Raw genomic sequence first — 9,225 nt, 5'->3', positions numbered from 1 at the left:
GTCTGTGATGCAGTGTCCCCTGCCCTTGAGTCTGTGATGCAGTGTCCCCTGCCCTTGAGTCTCTGATACAGTGTCCCCTGCCCTTGAGTCTGTGATGCAGTGTCCCCTGCCATTGATTCAGTGGCTCCCTGCCACTGATACTACTCTTTTCAGAGAGGAAGAGAAGAGGAACTCTTCACTTGAAAGGGTGCTTCTCCTCTCATGCCATGCCCACCTTGCAGTCACGGGGTTCCTATTTCCTTTTTTCCCTCCCTACACCCCGTGTTCTCCAATCCTCAGAATGTCTCCTCCTGTGCTTCTGTATATTTTATTAGTCTGAGCTTGTGAACCTGCAGACTCAGCTCACTTCCATTGTCTTGAATGCTGAAGGCTACCAAATGATGGTTTACCTGTATTTGTCTATATCCCTTATCAATGTGCCAGACCAAATGACTGCTTGACCTGCCCCTTAATGTGAGTCTGAGCATGAAGTACAGAGAGAGAGGACTAGAAAAATGGCCACCAAGTACAAATGGAGCCAGATTCCAGACAGCACCAAGGAGCCAATATTGAGATTCATGTGAAGTAAGAAGCTATTGAAGGTTTTGACCAGAAAAGCAGACATAAGCTAAATACATGATAAATGGTCATCCGGATGTGTTCATTTCAAACCCTCAATGTATTCACAAAAGGCAAGACATTACCAGGGCTGGGTAACAAAGGTAGCTGTGTCTATGAAGTCTGCTTGGCTCTTGAGCAGCAGTAGCACATCTTGTTATTTCCCTTCCTGTTCATTAAGAACAGCATGTTTTTACCAAGTATTTCTCATAAGTAAAGCTCGTGGCTGAGCCTGGGTGTTTACAAATGTTTCTATGATAGAGCCCTCAGCCCAGTACTTCATATTGAGCTTCCTGGTCTTTTAGCAAGCTTTGCTTAGCTCCTTTTACTTTTTTCCCAGTGCTGGACATTGAACCAGAGCCTCATACATGCTGGACAACACTCTATCATTTAACTATTTTCCTCAGTGCTTTATAACTTTTTAAAAATTACATGTGTGTGTGTGTGTGTGTGTGTGTGTGTGTGTGAGCATGCATGCATAGTGTGTATGTGACAGCCAGAGAACAATTTGAAACAGTGAGTTCTCTCCCTTCAATATGTAGGTCCCAGGGATCAAACATCAGGCTTGGCAGCAGGCAACCATCTTGACAGTCCCTTTCCTCAGTCTTGAGAAGGGTATAGTGTTTGTTCTATAGCCATGTTGTTTTACAAGTCACCCAGTGGCTGGCTCTACATTTATCCAGATAGAGGTCAGCAATGCTTTCAAAGGTGGCTAGCATAAGGTCAGAATCCTTTAGTTATTCTGTGCTGTGACCTAATACCTGATGAACAACTAGGGAATCAGGGAGTCCATTTAGCTCATGACTTTAGAAAGAGTTCAGTTCATGGTAGTTTGGTCCTGGGCAAGATATCATGGAGTTAGAAACATGTGGTAGAGGAAATCACTTCATACCCAACAAGGAAGGGGTGTGGACTGGGAGAAAGAAAAGAAGAGAGGGGAGGAGAGGAGATAAAAGGAAAGAGAGAGAGAGAGAGAGAGAGAGAGAGAGAGAGAGAGAGAGAGAGAGAGAGAGAGAGAGAGAGAGAGAGGGAACTGGCAACACAATACAACCTTCTAAGGTAGGTTTCCAGTGACTTTTCTTCAACTAGGCCCCAGTTCCTTGATGAGAGATTTTGCAAATGGGCTCAGCTCTTGATGAACTTAGCTTGTGGAGTTAGGGTGCTGAACCAACGGTCACCTAATAAAAGCTACCCAAGGCATGTTCTAAATTTGTCACCTCACGTTCAAGAAGAATAAGGAAAGACAAGGCAGAGTGAATGTGGATTAGTTAAGAAAAAGTAAGAGAGGACTCTGGAGAGCGGGAGGGGCCAAGGAAGGCATGCCAGTGTGCTGCCCAATGGTCTCTCAAGAGTCTCATGGTAGGAATGGGATGGGGACTGGGGTATTCTTATTGGGACTTATCATTTTTTAGTGCATTATGGGTAAGCCAGTGTGAAGTCAACTGTCCTAAACATACTCCCTTGGTCCAGCTAGAGAGACATTTCTCCATTATTCATCCAGTCTGGGGTGGGTTGTCACATGTATTTTCTAACTGGTTCATGATACACCATGGGCCCTGCTCTTACTTCCTGGGAATGGTTAATGACAATCTCCATGCAAGGCAGAGACCAGGTATCTAAAACATGATTGGGAAGGTCCTTTCATAACAAATAGTCCCATTAACCATCATCTATCACTTAACTTACATCCCAAAGACTTCATTGAGACTGTGGCAATTTCTTGTTTCCCACAATATGCATTAAATTGGGAAGAGTTGGCCATCAGAGATGCCCACATGAAGACTCATACCAACAATGACTATTGTTCATCTGGTGACAGAGGAGTTAGGTAACACTGGTTTGGAAGCAAATGTGAACGTGTGGCTGTCCCTACAGCAACACTATACATAGTGAGGCCATTGCATCTAACCAGTGGCAGAAGTCTTACTAAGAGAAAGTTGGGCTCCTTCCCAGGTACCCAGGATATACACCCACCCACATTCCTCCAAACATGTGGGGATGAAGGAAGCAGGAGACAGAAGGGAACTGTGGGAAGGGGAAGGTGTGGGTTAGGAAAGGAAACATCCTCTGGCTGCCACCCTCCAGCCAGCTCTGCAGGTGTAGTTGCCCACACAGGCAGTTGGCAAGCTGCATAGAGGGCTCTATTCTAATCTGGTAGAGGAGTTCTTTGCTTTGTTAGCACCCTGTAGAGAATCAGCTCAAGGTACTTTTCAGTGCTAACCACCCTTACATCCGTCTGGTCACACTCTTCATATTAAATCTCTCCTGTCCATTCCCTTTGCCCTCTCTCCACCTATGCTATGTTAGATATGGAGTTTGCCTCTGTAGGATTGTGCTGGAGGCTGATGAGACCTGCCTTGCATGAGCCCCAGGTCACTTGTGTGCTCTGCAGCTGTGCTCAGAGATGAGCAATGGGAAGCAGGCAGGCACGGAGTTAGGCATGTTTTTCTGCATCAAGGGCTGTAATGTATCTAATTGCCATTATCCCCTTGGCTTTGCCTGGTGTTTGTAGCCAGGGAAACTAGGGAAGAGAAGGGAATGTGGTTCAGCAAGCCAGGGCATATGGAGAGGGTGTGTTGGAATAAGAAAGCATGGTCCATGCCTGGTAGAGAGGTGTTTTATAAGCCTGCTGGAGTTCCAGCTGGTCCAGGCTGAGGCAGAAGCCTAGGAAGATGTGAATTGTTAGCGGCTTCATCTGATGAACTGGCAGCCCTGCATCTCTCACATTTACATTCTTCATATGGACAAGACCTTGTGCTCTCACTTGCCTCAGAATGAGCAGCCATATGGGGCTTCCTCCCAGCTCCTACTTGCACTCCTGGCCAGCATCTTTCAGGGATGAACTTGGAACACCCTGGCAACAAGGTGAATTATGGGTGAGCCATTGAGAAGTCATATGCTCTATACATACATACAGCTACAGAGACATTTCTCCATTATTCATCTAGTCTGGGGACTTGTCACGTGTATTATTTAACTCACCCATGATGCACCATGGACCCTGCTCTTACTTTCTGAGGACAGTCTAAAGAGGAATGTCTTGTTTTATAGATGGGATGGCCAACTAAAGTTCTCTTCCTGACTAGAAATAAGTCTTTAAATACAACACACAGCAGGTTACCCCTCTCCTCGCCCCTGTGCAGTCTACACTTTGCCAGCTGCGCCTGTGGTCTTGACCTGGGACTCCATGCTCTAGGGAGAAGAGAGACTTCAGTAGGGAAGATGATAGTGCCTTGATCCCTCTGGTAGATTTTTGAGGAATAGCTTAAAACTAAATAGACTTAAGGAGTTCCCACACTTCCATAGTTTGAGAATTGGAACAAACAGCCATTGTGGAAACATTGAAAGAAGTCAAGGGAATGCAAGTCTGTGGGGTGAAATGACTTGTTTAGAGCCACTAATTAATTAGTTGATTGATTGATTGATTAATGTAAGGGCAGTTGAGTGGTGCTGGGCCCTGAGAAATGATCTGAAGCACTAGTTCCAGGAGGCTCCAGGGGCAGCCTTCAGAGCCTTTCAAACACAGATGCCTCCAAGCCAAGCCTGGAAAAATCAAAGCTGCCATTGATGGACACAGGAGGAAGGGGCCATGGCTCAGAGTGGTAAGCCCTTTCTTTCCACATGCCTACGGAGCATGGCCTCTCCCTGTTCTTCTGTATTTGTAAGCTCCTTACTGCCGTGGCCTGAGACTGCTGAGCACACTTGAGTCACCTTGTGTCTTAGTTAGGGTTTCTATGGCTGGGATGAACCACTGTGACTAAGACAACTTGGGGAGGACAGGGTTTATTCAGTTTACACTTCCACATCACTGTTTATCACTGAAGGAAGTCAGGACAGGAACTCAAGCAGAGCAGGAACCTGGAGCTGATGCAGAGGTGATGGAGGGATGCTGCTTACTGGTTTGCTCATCACAGCTTGCTCAGTCTGCTTTCTGATAGAACCCAGGACCACCAGGCCAAGGATGGCACCACCCACAAAGAGCTGGATCCTCTCACATCAATCGCTAATTAAGAAAATACCCCACAGGCTTATCTACAGCCTGATCTTATGGAGGCATTTACTTAATTGAGGTTTCTTCCTTTCTGATGATTGTAGCTTGTGTCTGGTTGATGTAAAATGATCTAGCATGCCCTGTAAATATTCTTTATCCAGGCTTTAGGTACATGCAGAAGATTAAACCTCTCTCAGGTTTCTATCAATAGCAATATACCATATCTACATATGCATACACATACACACACACATACACATCAACATGAGTTATAATCTTGTATTCTATTTTCTTCCTTATATTTTAGCTTAGGAATGTATACTGCAGCACGTTATATTTATGATCTATTGCCACCTGTTCCCAATGTCAATAGTACACATTATTGTTTTCATTACAGCAACATTCTATTTCCAGGTCTCTATTTTCAACCCTGCCAACCATGCTGTGGAACAAGTCCCACAGAATTTCAGGGGCAGATGACAGCTACAGGTGCTTGCATCTGGCTTATGAACCTGCACATTAGCTGGCCTTGGCTCCTGGCCCTGAGCTCAGATCCGGTCTGCCTCACCAACATTCCGTCTTCTTGGGCTAGCAGGTGGCCAGGGCACATTCTTCTCACAGCTATGTCAGAAATCCAATATGGGAAGAAGAAGGAGACTATGACTTTTATGTTGAACGCTTAGACACTGCTCACTGTCGCTTCTGCCCATGTCCCAGGAACCAAAGTGAGTCTCCCAGACAATAAGGATATTTCTGTGGAAGAGTCAAGCCCCAGAGACAGACATATCAGGGTGCTAGTGGAGCCACTACAGAATCCCATTGCAGAGCCAGGAATGGTGGGTTTGGGGAAACAGGGCCATTTGTTGGCTGTATAGCTGCATCTGGTCCAGCAGACTCCCAGCAAGACTCTCTCTCTCATCCCCTTTGCCTTTAGTTTCACTGTCAACCCTGATTTTCAGGATACCTAGTCCTGCAAGCTCCTGAGCCATGTGGTGGTTACGCAATGCAAGTCTGGTTGGCTCTTTGCTCTCGCCCTCCCTCCTCAGACATTTTCAGGTTTGTTGAGTCAAACAACACTTGCCCATCTGCTTTCCAAAATTCGTGGCTGTTATCTCTTCTTTGTCCCTGTAGGTGTTTGCTTGTAATAAAATCCTTTTACTGTCATTAGTAGGCTTTGGGAGGAAAGGAAGGCTAAATGCCCACTTTGAATCCATCATCTGGCCCACTGGCTCTACCCCGACACTGTAACGATCAGTAGCCGTTCCCACGCCAGCTACTCTAACTGTGGCTGCTCGGAGCCCCATGTTGCCTGGAGACAACCAAGTAGAGGAACTTTGATGAAGTGCCTGATGTCATGGTGACTCATTTCTCAGCCCGGGGTTGTAGGAGCACAGCATCACTGCAGAGCAACCCTCTTTGAATCAGTCTTGTGTACATAAACCCAGACTTGAAGACACCATCTATCTCTTTGGCGTTCTGACCATATAGTATTATATTTTATCTGAACCTGGGTCTTAAAACTTAGACTATGAAGTCAGGCATTGGTGGCGCATGCCTTTATTCCCAGCACTTGGGAGGCAGAGGCAGGCAGATTTCTGGGTTTGAAGCCAGCCTGGTCTACAGAGTGAGTTCCAGGACAGCCAGGGCTATATAGAGAAACCCTATGTCAAAAAAAACCCAAAAACTTAGACTATGGACATACATACATACATACATACATACAGACAGACAGACAGACAGACAGACACACACACACACACATACACAAATACACACACACACACACACACACACACATACATACATACATACACACATGCTAGATATTCTTAGATCCAAATGTGATGATTTAAATATGCTTGGCCCAGGGAGTGGTACTTTTAGAAGGTGTGGCTTTGTTGGGGGAAGTGTGAGTATGGCTTTGAGACTCTTCTCCTAGCTACTTGAGGAGTCAGTCTTCTCTTGTTTGCCTTTGGAACAAGATGTAAAATTCTCAGCTCCTCCTGCACCATGCCTGCCTAGATGCTGCCATGTTTCCACTGTGACGATAATTGACTGAAACTCAGAACCAGTAAGCTAGCCTCAAATAAATGTTTTCCTTATAAGAGTTGCCTTGGTCATGGTGTCTGTTCCCAGCACCCTAAGACATCAATTAAAATGAAAAGAATCTAAACTTCAGGGGTTTTTTTCCCTTGAAGTTTATTAGTAATGGTGCTAATTCTTTACACAGCATGGTTTGATTGCAGTTTGGTATTTACAGGGTCTGACCACTGGCGTTTCATTGTGTTCAGATGGGAGGCAGAGGTACAGGAACACAGTGGTACAAAACATTATGCCCTGTTGATGGCACTGGGGGTTCACAGCAAATCTGGCAAGAGTTACTATAGGCAAAAGTCATCTCAAAACATTTTGTAGTGCTGGTAAGATGGGCCACAAAAATTTCCAAGTAAGAGCAAAATGGGACTAACCTGCAACCAGAAAACTGGGGTTCAAATTCCCATTTGGCCTTTAGGTTCCATATGACGTTAGTAAGCTAATCTCAGTTGAGAAACACGTCTTTTTGCTTGTTGCATTGTTAGGGAAACTAAAGAGAAAAAGGAGTTCTGTTTGCTAAATAAATGCTGTACTCAGAGACAAATCTGATTTGGAGGCTCTTGTGAATATCAGTAGCTTACAGAAGGTGATTGGTGCAAGCAGCTGTTGTTAGGAGACTTCTGCTCTCTGGGAACTCTTATTTCTTGCAAACTGAATGAATGCTGCAATTTGTTTACTATCCAATACACTTAAAAATAAACTCCTGGTATGGACGAAGCACATGGCAGGCCATGTGCTAAGGGACTTTGCACAGGTCAGGTCATCTCCTTGGAACAACTTGGTGAAGTGGTTGTTATAGTAGTGTCACTGCTCTTGTTTTAAAATGAGTCTCCAGAGTAGCATTGCCCACACTCTGGGGCTCAGGAACAGCTTCCACGAACGCTACCATTCTCTCCTAATGTTCCTTTCCAGGCTCTTCTCCCTCTGAGGCTCACTGCATGCGAGGGCTCTTTCCCAGTACTCCTGCACACAGGCTCCATCTCCGTGGCTTCAAGTACCATCTGTATCAGTTACTTTGCTTGTTGCTATGGCTAAACACCTAACAAGAAGCAACTGAAGGGAGGAAGAGTTGATTTGAGCTTACAGGTCAAGAGAGGATATAGTCCATCACTCGAGGAGAATGTGGCAGTGGGTGGTATCTGCTGTCAGGAAGCAGAGTGAGACAGGAAGTGGAGCTGGGCTAGGAAAGGCCTGCCTCTCATGACCTACTTTCTCCAGCAGGACTCTGCCTCCTAAAGGTTCTACAACCTTCCAAAATAGCACTGCCAGCTGGGGACCACATGTTCAAATATATGAACCCCTGGGGGACAGTTCCCATGAAGACACGAGACCATCTATCTGCTAACGAATTCCTGACTCCTATCTCTTGGTTCCCAGAGAGGCTGATCCAACTGCTTGTTGTCTTTATTTGAATATCTTAAAACCACTTCCAAGTCCTTCTATGTAAAATTTACCAATGATGTTTCTTCTTACTGTTTCTCCTCCTTCTCGGGGTAGACTTCACTGAGGCAGGCAGGTTCACGGTATGAGAACAGCCTGCACCGTCCTTCTTCATCCGTCTAGTTCATCCGCATGTCCTTTTGCGTTACTTATATTGCTCGACATTGTCAATGTGTGTGCCTTGAGCCAACACCTTAGTCCAGATCCGTATTACCACATAGCTGGATTATCGTGTCATCAAAAAGTGACCCTTCTTCAGTCTTTGCCATCCTCTGGCCCATACTTCACAGTGCAGTAAACAAGCTCTATCTAAGACATGAAACTAACCACGAACCTTCATGTTTAGACCCCTTCGGAGCCTCCCAGTGATCTTCAAATTAAGCTACCTCCCTCGCCTTGGCTCCCGAGGGGGTTAGGGGAAGGACCACCTTCCTGTTCTTTCTTTCATTTTTTCTACAGCCAGAGGGAATTTCCTTTAGCACGTCCCTCTGCGCATCACTTCTGAAGAAAGCTTGTACGTCTGTCCTGTCCTGAAATCAGTCTTAGTCCCTACCCGGTCACCACCTTCTCACATCCAGATCTTTGCCTTCTTTAGATATTCATTTAAAGAGATTTTTTTTTTCTTCCTTCTGAGAAGCCTTTCTTGACTTTGGAGACTGTAAGTACATTTGATCACCCTATGTAACACTTAGCATAATTTATTGCAATTGCTAGTTTAATTGTCCGTCTCTGTGGCTACACTGTAAATCCCCTAAGGCCAGGCTCCATGTGGGTCCAAGCTCATTAATCCTTGAAACTAACAAAATGTCTGGCACAAAACAAAACTCTATTTATTGAATATTGAATATTACATAAAACCATCAAAAGGTATAAATTACTCAAATAAGACCCCCCCAAAATTCAATGCTTTTTGTCTCTAGTAGATCAGATCACCAAGTGAGGAGACAAACTGGAGACAAACCCTTGCTTTATTCAAGATGTTGGGAAACCAAAGAAAGTAAAAGGCAGATGTTTCTTCTCATCCTTCAGAAGTGCAACTGCACAGTTAGCTCTGATCACTTGCATCCCCAGAGCAGCAAGATGCTGGTGAAAGACTTGAGCAG

The 9,225-nt window shown here is 45.2% G+C and overlaps 1 protein-coding gene across 6 annotated transcripts in view; it reads left to right on the top strand.

Moving 5' to 3' along the window:
• The window catches only part of Ncald (neurocalcin delta), a 449,041-nt gene that overhangs the window by 189,154 nt on the left and 250,662 nt on the right, over positions 1–9,225 (top strand). The window lies entirely within an intron of this gene.

The sequence above is a fragment of the Mastomys coucha genome, unplaced genomic scaffold (genome assembly GCF_008632895.1).
Source record: "Mastomys coucha isolate ucsf_1 unplaced genomic scaffold, UCSF_Mcou_1 pScaffold7, whole genome shotgun sequence".
Taxonomy (NCBI): domain Eukaryota; kingdom Metazoa; phylum Chordata; class Mammalia; order Rodentia; family Muridae; genus Mastomys; species Mastomys coucha.
Note: the sequence above shows the minus strand (reverse complement) of the source record. Positions and strands in the feature narration are given on the sequence as shown.